The following is a 14,571-nucleotide window of genomic DNA, read 5'->3' on the forward strand; positions in this document are numbered from 1 at the left end:
GGCAGTAGCTTAATCAGGAAAGAAAACTGGATTAAACATGTTCAGACAAGCCTGACTGGATTCCTATGGGTGTGAGGACTAGTTGGAAATAAAAGTTAAGTGGACTTAGTATGAGTTTTCCTCTAGACTTTATGAAACTGCAGGGGTCAGAGGATAGAATTTAGAGAAATCCTGCGTTTAGATGAGAAAAAAAAAAATACCTCACATCTTTATGTTTTCACTAACAGGAACCTGTAACTGAAATTTAACATTTCCTTGTATTGACAGTCCCCTATTTACAGTGGTTTGGCTTACAATTTTTTGACTTTCTGATGGTGCAAATGAGATACGCATTCAATAAAGATCATACTTTACATGTTGAATTTAGATCTTTTCCTTGGCTACTAATAGGCAGTGCCAGACTCTTTTGTATGTTGGGCCGTGGCAGCAAGCCACAGCAAGCCTTCCCCCTATCCCTCTCCCACCCCCCCACCTCCTTTAGCCACAAAATCATGACTGTAAACAACCAATGCACTTATAACCATTCTGCACCCAAACAGCCATTCTGTTTTTCACTTTCAGTGCATATTCAATAAATTAAATGAGATATTCAACAATTTATTATAAAATAGACTTTTTGTTAGGTGATTTTGCCCTCATGTAAATGTTCTGAGCACATTCAAGGTAGGCTAAGCTAACCTGTGATGGTATGTTAGGTGTATTCAATGCATTTTTGACTTACAATGCTTTCAGTTTACAATGCGTTGGGAAGTAACCTCATGGTAACTCAAGGAAGATCTGTATTATGATTTTAAGCAGTAAAGCACAGTAGAATTAGCAGTGCCTGTGACTTTATTACTAATAGTAAAGCACAGATATTTTCATATTACTTTATAATTGTTGATATTTCTGAATATAATTTATGTAGATTACTACTTCAAAATTATGATTATTAGACTTTTAGATTTTATTTTGTTGAGTGTTAATAAAGAAGTATATATATTAACATTGCAAATACAGGTTTTAAAAGAAACTTGGTAACTTTCAGCATAATTGGTTTTGTTTGTAATCATTTATGCATTTAATACCATATTTTTAAAAGATAATTAGATTTTTAGTAAAAGTGACTTTCTTTGTAATCCTGTGTACTGCATTTAATGCATTTAGAACTATTCTGAGAGAATATCTGTAGCCAAAGAGGTCAGTGATACCAGATCTAGTAAAACCAGATGGGAAAAGGCTTTAAAAACCATACCAAAGAATTTTAGTTGGAATGATAAGTAGAGGAGGAGGCTAATAAGTTTTTTAATTTGTTTAATTACAGAATGAATACGAGTTAACTTAGAAAATTAAAAAAAAATTTTTTTGTTTTAATTTCATTAAGCTTAAAAAAGGAATTATTTCACAGATATAGATAAAGTTTACAAGGTAACAAAAACATGTCAGTAATCTCACACTCATTACTCTTATCTTCTTTTCATGTGTCTGTTCCAGTTTATTAAGTTCTTATGCAGAGGAGTGAAGTATTAAAGTGATTATATAGGAGTATTTTTAATCTTCTGTACTATACTTGATAGGTCAAGTGGAATGACGGTGGTGGTGGGGAGTTAAGCTTTGGGTCTGGTCATTTAGATGTGGGATGATTTGGGTAGTGTGGTGGTGGTAGGGGTAGAATAGAATTGGTGATTCTAAGAGGTATTAAGAAAGAAAGGGCTTGGTGGTAAATATGGGGACTGAAATGCATGGAGTGGTTTAAGGGAAAGTAACAAAGTTAAGAACAGAATGCCTAATTTAGGATAGAAATAATAATAACTGTACAGGTTCACAATACTTTATCTGTAACCCAAGGCCAGCTGTGTTTTGGAATTCAGAATTTTTTAAATTTTAGAAAGGCAAGATGGTATTTATATTGTGTATTACGTAACACCTCCAGCAAGGCCTGAGACATCACCCAATAATTAAACACTAATATTTCTGCAGTGAAACATAGAAATAGTCACAGTAAGCAGGTTAACTAATGCCTATAAATAGCCTCAAGTCAGTTCAAAACAGCTTTTGCCACTACCAGATGAAGTGTTTTATTTATTTATGTATTTATTTTATAGATTTTAAGTAATCTCTAGACCCAATGTAGGGCTGCAACTTACAACCTTGAAATCAAGAGCCACATGTTCCACCGATGCCAGGCACCCTGTCCAGATGAGTTTTGACATGAAGCTTCATGAAAAAAATCTCTTACGAACTTTTTAGATTTCAGAACTATGGAAGTTCTTGTAGACTAGTGACTATGACATCCAACGAGGAGAGTCTTAAGAGTTGTGTTTTGAGGAATGTTGATGATGAAATGGATTAGATTTGAAAGAAAGAGGGGGAAAGAAAGGCAAGAGAAGAGTTTAGGTTACTTCAGTTTTCAGGCTAAAAGAGAAAATTACTATTGATATAAATGGGAAGTTGAGGAGGAAAGCTATTTTGGTAAGGAATTTAAACTTCTCTTTTATTTTTCCAAGTATTCCATATTGGTAGAATGAGCTTAAAAGTTTACAAATGGAGTGTAAAACTTCTTTTAAAATGAACTCTTAATTTTCAGAACCCATGATTCTGACTTTGAGACATGGAAGTATTTCACGGTTGAGACATGGAAGTATTTCAAGGTTGAGAGTCATTGAAGAGGTGTTCCTAGATAATTACGGATTGTGGTCCTACTCACCAAAACAAAACCTGGAAATAGACCGAAGGAAGTAGAGTGAGATACTTGTACCCTAATAGGATTCTTTTCCACGTGGTTGAATCTGATACGGCCATAATAATTTATAATGATGTGAACACACACAGAAGTAGTAACTGTTGCAGCGGCAGTGGTAGCTGACATGTTCTGTTTGCTTTCTACATGCCAGGCAGTGTTCTGAACGTTTACAGCAAACCTAGTGGGGTCATGAAGGCAACTAGGCAGGAAGCATTAACATAGGTAGTATTATTTTGATTCCCAGTTCACTTTAAAAATCTGGAATATAGATAATTCATGAATATATAGAATTGAGTAGGTTTGTTTTTTTTTTTTTTTGATGGAGTAGGTTTTAACTCAATTGCCATTCTGTGATTTCTTTAAAAATCTACTTCAATAAGTGGACTCCTACATTAATACTGTCATATAAATAAAATCTCTTAGAAATAGGAACAGACAAGTCTTTAACAAAAATGAAATCAAGTTCAGTAGTTACTCTTAAAATTAGTTTAATTACTTTATATCTACTGTATATAAATGTATTCATTTACTTTATGATTCATAGTTTAAAAAGGCAAATTTTGTCTTAAGCCTTTATTCAGATTCTGCTACTGACTTGTATAATTCAAACTTCATATTTTTATTAAATAAGGACGTTGGTCTAGATAATACATAAGGTTCCTTTCAACATCAGTCTCTACGATTCTGAATGTTTAGGTTTCATCAAGTAGAAGAGAAAGATTGAACTACAACTTAAAGGAGATTCTCCTTTGATTTTGCTGTAAGTGCAGATGAGATGCCTAAGGAAGACAAGCGAGGATGTGTCCTACTGCACCTGCATCCTTTTGACAAATGTTAAGAAGCATAGAAATAACGAGAAGAATGTGTACGCTCTTGACCAGAACAATTTTCAAGGAAAGAATGATCAGTAATCATTCAAGTTAGTAGTCAATCAATCAAGTTAATACAACATAGAGGAAGGCACTGTGGACCTGTAGTTAGAAAGACACAAACACATTTCTGGCCCTCACTCTCTCACTGATTGAAGTTTGGTAATTAGTAGATTACTTAATTTTCTGAAGCTTGCAAAATGGAGAGTAATAACTACCTAGCCTGCTCAGTGGTTTTTCATGAGGATCAAATGATATGATGAATTAGAAAGTACCCAATAAAATTTAAAATATTCTATGGAGTTATGTTATTGCAAAATGGTGGATGAGAATCCTGAAAGGGTTATTTATTGTATTTGATCCGAATAAAACGATTATCAAGGAGGAAACTTAGAGGCAGATTAAAATTGAAGCCATAGTAATGACTAAGTAGAGAAATTTGGCAAGAGGTGAATGGTAAAGACAGATGGCCTAGCATAGCATGTTCAGTCCTTACATTGCTATTGCAGTTTTTTGTATGTGTATGTTTGTGTTTCTCACTTGAGGAGGAAGAGGGTAGGAAGTACACTTATTCTCTTTCCTCAGTGCATTGAATAAAGTAGCAATTTTAAGAAATAGTTTTGTGAATACTTTCTGGACAAGACTTAACTGGTAAGGAAATACTTTGTGGTATGAGTGTATACATGGATGTATGTTTTAAATGGTTAAGACTTAAATATGTTCATAGATTGAAGGGCGAGATCGAAAAGGTGGTTGGTTTCCTCAAGGAGATGTGGCCAAAGGAGATAGCATTGGGAGCTATAGATGAAAATGCTGGTCTTACTAGTAAGAGACTATTCCCTGTAAAAAGCACCAGACCCAGTAGATTTTACCATTGAATTCTTAAAACTTCAAGCCCTAGATAACTATTTCAGAGTGTAGAGGAAGAAGGGAAGCTTCCCAGTTCTTTTTACAAAGCCAACATAACATGATAAAATGTGAGTGTAAAAGATTATACACCAGTCTCAAAAAAGTCGGTGCAAAAAATGTTTAATAAAACTGTCAAATGGAAATTGTCGTTATGTTAACAGAATAATACTGTAATGAAGTAGTATTCACTCTAGAAGGTGTAATGATAAATTTATTCATATGTTAGTAGGTGAGAGGGGGTTATAAATATCTTAAGGGATACCAAAAACAGGGAGATCAACATTTATTTCTAATAATCCTTCATGAAACAGTTATAAATGAATAGATCTAAGATTCTACATATCTCAGACCAGAAGTCTGCATTTTGTTATTAGAAATATTAGTATTTAGTGAAATATTAAACTTTTTAAAAGTCATTAATCAAGAAAAGTCTGGCCAGTATTAACTATTCTATGGTATTGTCTTTGGAATACTGTCCAAAGTAATTAGACCAAAAAACAAAATAATTATTGAAAGGGAAGAGGCAGATTTATTAGTTGTAGATGACATTGTATATATGGAAAGATAAATCTATTTACACATTACTGTGAGTAATGAGATTTCATTATAGCTAGTTAAAAATTGTTTAAGATTTTTCTTGATGGTCTGTAAACTAAAAGCCCATTGATATGGATTAATGAATGGGAATCCTCATTCTTAAATACTTTTTTTTTTCTTTGCCTTCTAGGGAATACAGACTGAATTTAATCCTGTCATCTCCAAGTAAATTGCAGTGTGTTTTGAATGAGACACTTTCCATGTTAACTTTTAAAAACTATTTTGAAATAACATTGTAGCAGTGAATACAGTGACTTTAAGGAAATCTTTTTTTTTTTTTTTTTTTAAATTCCTTGTTACTTTTGATACTTGCTGTATTGCTTGGTAATGCTAGGGAAGGTGTAATCTGATCTTTGAGCCATATTTGGTAAATAATAATTTTGTATGGAACCCACAGTTCTATCAGTAAGAGGAAAATTATTGCCCAAATGTAAGGCTTTTCTTTGCCCTTACAGCATTTCCTGACTTAAAGACCAAGTTATATCATGCATGGAATTGTTTTTGTTTTGTTTGTTTTTAATGTATGGCATATACCAGGGCAAGGTATTTTTTAACAGGAGTATGTGGACAAAGGTATTTTCTACTTGTAGGGAGAAGAATTACTTGTCTCCTTGTTTACCACTGATTCTGTTTTTATTCTGAAAGTTAATTGTTACATTTTTATTCATTGTCAGCTCTTGACTTGAGCTCTTACACATTTCCTTTGTAGAAACGACTGCAGAGTTTTAGTTCAAGGCCATCCTGAAACCAGATTTGAACCTAGATCTGTCTCTCCCAGAATATTTTCATCAACAACATGCCATCACACAAGATGGGACATTTACATTTTTCTTAAGAACTACTTAAATTCTGTTTCACTGTGTTGTGTTCCTAGTCACTAGAAATGCAGGGAGTTAAGTTCTTTGAATCCTCGTCTTCACTATTTTTTTTCCTGTTAGAGTTCTCAGTCTGCCATCATTTTGACAGTAGCAGAGCATTCAATTTATTTTGACTGCTCTGACATTTGTTTCTTAGAGAAATTCCTATGGGTGCCAGTTCAGCTCACCAAGCATAAAGACATTGTTTCCCGGCCCTCATACAACAGTCTGCCAATTTTAATACCCCTCCATTTCTGTAACCTTTGTAGTTACTGGGTTTTTTTTTTTTTTTTTTTTCTAATATGGACCTAACAAATTTACACACACAAAAAAAATTGAATCTATTTTGGTAATGGAAAAAAAGAATTTCCAGTGTGGTTATGAACCACATCTTATGAGCTGTTCTTTGCCTCCCACTTTTAGAATTACCAAGTATTTTTAAAAATTGGAACCTGAAATTCAGTTCATTGCTTGGACTCATTTCTTAAGAAATGTCTGAGAATTGATTGTAGGAAATTAGGGGAGCAGTTAGAAGATGATTGGAAATAAGATAGCAAAAGGAGCAAAATGACCTGAAAATGAGGACTTTACACTTTTACCCGTGAAAATGGATTTGTTGTATTTCTTCTATACTCTGTAGTCCCATATTGGACAGTCTGTTGCCAAAAAGTACCACAGATAACAAACACATAAGCCACTGTTTCAGCATCTGGAACTGGGAGTCTAGAGTAGAATTGGGTAAAGTAAGACAATGACTTTAACTCACGTAAATAGCATTTTCTGGTAGCTTGTAACTTAAGAGATCCTTTTTCTACCTCAGAATATTTTATGTGAGACACACTGGGAACTACCTCTCTGCTATTAGATCTCATAATGTTATCTGGTCACGTTTCTTATTCTGCCTACCTCTAGTTTACTCTAGTTTCTCTTCTGCTTTCAAGGCTCCAGACCCAGTTCCTGGACCTGCCCTGGAAAAGAAGTATCCAGTAGAGATGAGCTCACTGCAGTTACTTAATTAAAAATTTGTAAGCTGCAAAAATGGCAATGGGCCAACCAAGAACAGCTACAATTTGAATTTTTCTATTTCCAGGTATGCTAAAGTCCATGGCACCAGTCAAGCTTAGCCTGCGTAACTGCCTTACTATGACATCTATAATAACCAAAACTTTACTTTCAAAATCTGTGGTCCTCTTGCTTTCAAGTACAGTAACATTCCTAACATCTAGGTAACATGCAGCTACTCTTGACTTTAACATACCTTTTGCCTGAATATTTCTAATTTAACTTGTTTGCTAGTAGTAGCAAACTAATGCAAAAACAATTTAAGAAAAATAGATTTGAAATGCTATTGAGTTAGGCCCTATATATGTACAAAAAATACTCCAGTCTTCATTGAAAAGTAGATCTTAATGACAACAAAACTGTCTTCCTTTAAGAGGTTCACATACAGTACAAGTATTACTGGGAGTTAAATAAATGACCCTAGTTCTCTCAACTGTTCTACACTACTAGTAGCCTTTACATAGAGTTAATGTATTCTTCAGTAATTGGAAATCATAAGATTTCTAATGGAACCAGATACTGTATTATGTAGTACTTTTTACCTGAAGAATTTTAAATGTAAGTATATAACTATTATTTGCTGTATTTTTACTTGGTTCAAAATAAATCAGGTGAGAAAGTCATAGTACTTGGAATTGTCCTGGAAAATAACAAAACCAAAAACTGAGGTTTCCTGTTGCCTTAGATTTTAACGGAATCAAAACTGTTTATGGATAGCTAGAGGGCAGAGGGCAGTTAGCTTTTAGGGACTTTTATTGCTTTTACCCACTTTTATAGATTTAGAAACAAGATTAATTCATAAAAGGTGACTTTTATTTACTAAACTGACAGCCATACAAATCTTTGTTTTTATTTTTTCTAAAGATTTATTTGAGAAAGAGTGGGAGGGGGTCTAGCAGAAGTAGAGAATCCCCAAGCAAACTCCTTGCCAAGTGTGGAGTCCAGCATAGGGCTCAGTCCCACGGCCTGTGAGATCATGCATGACCTAGCCGAAGCCAAGAGTTGGGTGCTTAATTGACTGAGCCACTCCCCATATCTTTTGTTTTTCAAGTTCAATTCAGAGGAATTGAACAGAGGAATTTTATATCCTAAGTGTGAATTTAAAAGATGATTCTAATATCCTAGCTTGTACTTTAAAAACTCTCTCCTTTATGTTAACATATATTGAATTTAATGTCAGTCAGTGTAGTAAGCATTGGGTCACTGATTATGTCCCACATGATTTGTTTGGTACTGAAAGGATTGTATCTTATGAAGTGTTGAATTAGGACTGGAAAGGGTTACTATAGGATCATTAGGGAATTGGAGGGGAAATTCAAGAGACAACTGCATTTGAATTTCAAGTCTTAACTAGTTATCACTGTGACTAGTAATGGTGAAACTTTTCTACATTACTGAATGTGAATTTTGTGTAAAATACCATACTAGACACAGAAGGGATGTGGAAATGAATAAACCTTGCTTTGAGTGATCTTACAGACAAGTAATACTAAAAAAGTACCAGAATAGGAGTGTGAACAGTGTACTGGAGAATACCGGAGAGAATCAACTTTGTGGGGAAGGTAACACTTCTACCAAGCCTTGAAAGATAGAAAAAATTCTTTTGAGAGAATGGCAAGAATATTTCCAAGTTATGGTATTGAAAAGTGTGTAACATGTTTTAGAAATTGTAAGCAATCCATTGTGCATAGAGAATAAGTATACAGGATATGTTAGAAGATCTATATCATGCATGCTCTCAAATAGGTGAATAAGTTGGGACTTAAGTAGTAGGTAATGAGAATCTGTTGAAGATTTCTTAGCATCGGTGCACTTAAGTAAGTGAGTCTTTTTGAAAAGCTGACTGTGGTAGAGTAAGGGTTGACTTGATGAAGTCAGAAATTAGACAGTTATAATACCTAATTAAGGATAGCATTTATTGGTCTATGTGCCAGAGTTCTCTGTGTGTGAAGAGTTTTACCTACAAATTTCTCATTTAATCCTTATTACAGGAATGTGAGAAGCAACTGAAAATTACTTATTGCTAGGCATTTAGCACAGGACCTGGGCAACAGTAATAGTAAACTTAGTAATGCTACATTGTGATTATACTATAAACTCAGAAAAGTATTGTCCACTTTTATGTGTGATAACTTTCTATAAGATACTGTGTTTATTGAGGGACTCATAGTAACAATAAACCTCCTTTTTCTACTACCACCTGCCTTTTTCTTTTAAACAGTTAAACCATCCCATTGGTGGATGAGTACTTTCTCAGTTTGAAAGCTGCACATTAGTTACATTGAGTTAGCCTTGGTTGAAAAAAAAGGGGGGGAGGAGGACGGGCCTTTTTTGTTTCAACAGGACTGAACCTAAACTTACAGCCCATACATAACATTTAAATCAAAATGTAACTATAGATCTCATCTGTCAGATATCTGGAAAAGACAGAATTGTTGCAGCTGTTAACTGAAACAGTAACAGTTTCAGCATTGATAACCATAGGTTCTATTTGGAAGTATATATAGTTGGCTAAGTACAGGTACTTTGAAATTATTCTACTCTTATTCTCCTGCCTATATATCAGAATACAAAGAATGATGGATCGTCTACCATCCACGTGTCCCTTTACCTTGCCCTCTCCAAAATAGTGTGTTCTTTCAGAACTTTTCCTGTGTATTCATATAACAGCTTTTTAAAATCTATTTTTTGTATCCCCCCTCTTTTTTTCCCCTAACCACAAAGGATATCCTTACACATGAATTCTGCATCTTTTTTCTTTCATTAAAGTCATAAAAGGTCTTTCCATTTAATTGTTTGGATATCTTAGTCCACTTAAAAAAAAAAAAAAAAACAGCTGCATGGTATTCCTTCATATTGCTATACAATAATGTACTTATTCATGCCTCGATAGAGGTTGTTTTTAGTAATACACATTGAAATTAAACGTGTTTGTCTCAAGATTAGATTCTTTTATCGATAAAGGAGACCTCCAGTACTTTAGTATTTGTAACAGATTTCATTCAGCCCACCTCACAGCTGATTGCAGTAGCAGTGGGTTAGGGACACCACAGTTATGAACTGATGGTTTAGAATTCTGATCCACAACTCACTTAGTGGGAGCTGTGTATATATCTCCTAATGTGTCTACATATGATTCTCTTCCGTTAAAAGGAATGGTGTAACAGTTGTCTCTGCTTCACATGTGGGGAAGATAAAGTGAGATAATAGATACATATGTTTATAGGAAGTCCAGTATAAATCTGAATTCTAAATTATAATCTTTTCAAAAGCAAGGATTCTATTTTATTCATCTTTGCTGATTTAGAGCACACTGCATGGGATAGAGCGGGCAGTGTTTATAGAATGGTCCCCAGAAATAAAGGTGGCCAAAAAGTAGTTCAGGCCAGTAGAATTTTTTTTAGATGTATTTTCTGCATTATCAGGAATCTGTACAGTTTTCACTGAAGATTACACACCTTTTCAACCTTATTTCTCTGCTCCACTCAGCCATAATTCTTCAAATTTATCATGTTCTTTCATGGCCTTTGCCCCAATAACCAACAGTTGTCAGAGATAACCTGTAAGACCTTTATTATTCCTGACTAAACTCAAGCACAACATTCTTTGTGATGTTTCCCCTGCCTTTCCTTAGTAAGTTTTAGGCACTTCTTCCTCTTAAGCTTCATTGTAGCTCATATACCTGCAAATGGCATAGAGTACCTGTTGCTGGCTGAAGACATGCCCGCCACTGGGGCATGGTGGTGGGTTTTGGTGGCAGGGCCTGGAACTTCAGAGATAAATCACATGAATCGAGAAAGTGAGAGGCATATTGTTTGTGCTGACTTGTGGGAGGCAGCATGTATGATGCAGAGAAGGGCCATTAAAATCTTGTGTGATATGCCCATCCTTACCTCACTTCTACAGCCTCCTCTTGCATCACACTGTCTCCCTGTGAATCTCACTCCCTGCACTTTAACATTAGCCAACTACTTAGGGCTTCCTGAACTTCCATGCCATTTCACTCCTTTAAATCTTCCCTCAGCAACTGCCTGTGCCTGAAATATTCTTTCCCTCTCACCTGTCTACCTAGTGAACACATTTTATCTTCCAAGACCCTGCTTAGGTGTGCCCTGGTATAATGAATCCTTTCCTTAAGTCCTCCCCTTCCCTCAAAATAGACTGGCCCTTCGTTTCCCCTTTTCTGCACATTTTATCTGTAACAACTTCTTATTACATTTATTTATTGAATGTTTTGTCTTCCCCTACTAAAATGTAAATTTCTTGAACATATGCAACTGTGCCTTTATTTTATTCTCTCAGCACCCACTGTAGTGTAGAATAAGTAGCAGGCACTCAACAAAGCTTGAGTAAGCAGTGCATATAGTACATATTGAAAAATATAAAAATGATAAATAAGAAAATAGGTTCATAAATAAAAATGTTAAGTAGATTGTCACCTTTATGTATATTTTACAGTTCAAATTTCCTATTAGGAAACTCCAGATTTATGGGTGTTTGTAGGATGGGATTTCTGGTTCTTTATTCAGTTATATTATACAATTAAAAATATTAAATCAAAATTCTTTAAGGGTATCTAAATTGAATTATGAAATAGATTTAAATATATGTATATTATATATATATATATATAATAAATTTGCTAATAAAAGTTTCTGTATAGTTCTGAGATTACTCTTGACCATCTAATAAAAAATTCATTCACCGGAACTATAACAAGACTAATAGCCAACTACATAGAACAGTTTCACAGTGTAAGATTTCAAAGATAGGCACATGCAAAACAAAATGAGATTGCATTGTGTTGTGTTTTATTTTATTTTATTTTTTATTTATTTATTTTTTGCATTGTGTTGTGTTTTAGAGATTTGGTTCAATTTAATAATTTTACCAATTTTACCTTTGTTCATTTGAATTCTCTGTAATTTCTTTTTAAAGTTCTGAATACTGTTATAGTAATGAAGTATTATTATTTAATTGTTCTTTACAGATAAATTTTTATATATTTTCTCCATTAGCAGGCTTGGTAGTCTCCATTCACCACAATCATATTACCAAGCAGGTTTATACGTATAATTTCAAAATTGCCAATTTAAAATACCTATCTATTTACACTATGTCTAATTCATGAACATAATTGACACATGCCCAATGCGGTAGCACGACACATATCTAGTACCTGACCAGAAGTCCACTCTGGGGAGAAGTCTGTTGAGGGCCATGACATTAGAAGGAAGATGGATAAAGTTCTAGGAGATGTACCAAAAAAAACATGGGGCCCAGTAAATTTTTTTTTTAAAGATTTTTATTTATTTATTCATGAGAGACATAGAGAGAGAGAGGCAGAGACACAGGCAGAGGGAGAAGCAGGCTCCATGCAGGGAACCCGACATGGGACTCCCATCCCGGGTCTCCAGGATCCCTGGGCTGAAGGCGGTGCTAAACCGCTGAGCCACCCAGGCTGCCCCCCAGTAAGTATTTAGAACTGCATGGGGATCAGTTGATGAAACTTCTCGTAGGTTTCTCTCACTCTTCATATTAAGATGCCATTTTAGATTATATTTTAACTAGCTTATTAGAATCTTCACATGCCATTGAGTTCGTTGATTCATTACAGATGTTTATGGTTGATATAAGATGCAAACCAGTCCTTCCAAGTACTTTTATCTTCCTTTATCCTCTCTTTTTCCCTCTTATCCATAATAGGAACTTATTGTCATCATTTATTTATATTATATTTTCTTTTAAAGATATTATGCACAGGATGGATTATCCAAAAATTACAGTAGAAAGGAGACACTGAAAAATAATTTTGTCTCCCATCTTAAAGCCCTAATGTATTGGAAAAAAGTAATGAGATATGAATTGGAAAATACACACAAGGTAGTTAGTTATATAATATGTTTTGATGAATTATAACCATTCTGTCTTAGATTTATTGCACTTTTCTTGATCTTTAGAAAATGGTAGCACTCACCACAAAACCACAATACATAAATTGCCAAGTGTGGCTGACTTGCACATTCTTTTAGAAGAACTTATAACTAGTAGACCTTTTAACCATAAGAAATTCATGGACTTGAGGCAATGTATTAAAAGAAATTGGAACATTTTCTTTTTAAGAGGAGGTAGTGTATAGATCATTATGTACTTCAACCTTTGATGTTTGTTTTTTCCTTTACAAAGTAAATTATTGCAGGATTTTAAAGTTGAGAAATCAATTTTCTGCTAACATAATCCTTTGCTCCTTTCAGGCTTTTAAATAACACAAAAGCCGAACATGATAGCTAAATTTAAAGTAAGTAGCATTTAGATGACTGAGATGGTATGTTTCTGTTACTTTATTTTTATGCAAATAACTGCCTATGTAAAGTGGTTCAATATTACAACTGTTTCATGCTAAAGTTTATGTTAAATGTGGGTTATAATTATCTTACTCTTAGGCTTAAATAGTGATAGTATTTGAATTTTAGATTTTAACTGCATAGCTATAGTTGCATTTTAACTCTTGAAAATAACAATATTGTAGATTTGGTGGAGGTGGGGTTTGCTTTGCCTTAGTAAAGTGGTAACATAATGCTCCAAGAAATATAATTCTAATAATTTGCTCTTAAAACTTTGTTGAAATTTTTCACGTTCAATTAATGACATTTGTAAATTCTTTTGAGATTAATCGGATGTGAAGTGCATCAACTATTACCTAACTAGAGCATTTGATGACATGCTTAGATAAGGTATCAGTAGAGTAAAAAGTAATTAAAATAGTGTATGTAATTAGAAAATATATATATTTTTAAGGTTTAATTCTGAAATCATATTAAGCCTAGAAGGTTTCAAAATTTGCTTTAACCTTAATTTTTTAAATGATAGCATCATTCAACTATTCTTACTGCATTACCAATGCTTCTTTCTCTGATGAAGATACTCTTTAAGAATAGCTCATCCACAGTCTGATAATGTCAGCCAATCCACAGAAGACACACAAACTGTCATAGTTATGAAAAACTATTAACATCATTTTGACAATAAATAGAGAAGTTGAAACATTCTGCCTCGCAGTAGGCATCTTGGAGAAGTTCACAGTCGTTGAGGGTCAGAAGGGCTTTGCAGTACATAGTTCTGTTAAAATTTAACATACGTGTTTCTAAAAATCACTGTGCTATGTAAATCATGAAGGAAAAAAGCCACAGGGCTTATGGAAAAAGTGGAATTCAGGATACAACACTCAATGACTATCAGAGAACATTAAAAAAAGATAGGAACCTTAAAAAATGACAGTATAGTTTTAAACATGTTAAATGATTAAGAAATATGTACTCATACACAATATACAAAAGATATTGTACTTTGATAAAGTCTTGAAGTTTGCTTGTGGAAGTGAGCATAGATGTGGCAGCTTGTTATTGGAAGTGGTTGAAGAAGTGTTTCCTAAAATCAGGAGGAAAGTTGTAACACAAGATGTGGATAGGTGGGACCATATGAAGACATGGTGAACTGAGATGGCAGGTATTTGAGGTGTGTTCATAGTTATATTTTGTGTATTTACAAGCAGCTT

At 34.0% G+C, this 14,571-nt stretch overlaps 1 protein-coding gene across 6 annotated transcripts in view; it reads left to right on the plus strand.

Annotated features, from left to right (window-relative positions):
• The window catches only part of TAB2 (TGF-beta activated kinase 1 (MAP3K7) binding protein 2), a 90,628-nt gene that overhangs the window by 16,754 nt on the left and 59,303 nt on the right, over positions 1-14,571 (plus strand). For 4 of the 6 annotated variants that reach the window (XM_077896463.1, XM_077896461.1, XM_077896471.1 and 1 more), the window contains exon 2: positions 6,896-7,044. The exons of the other annotated variants lie outside the window; for them this stretch is intronic. The gene's annotated coding sequence lies outside the window, so the exon portion shown is untranslated. The remainder of the gene's footprint in view (positions 1-6,895; positions 7,045-14,571) is intronic. 6 annotated transcript variants of the gene reach the window in all.

The sequence above is a fragment of the Canis aureus genome, chromosome 1, assembly GCF_053574225.1.
Source record: "Canis aureus isolate CA01 chromosome 1, VMU_Caureus_v.1.0, whole genome shotgun sequence".
NCBI lineage: Eukaryota > Metazoa > Chordata > Mammalia > Carnivora > Canidae > Canis > Canis aureus.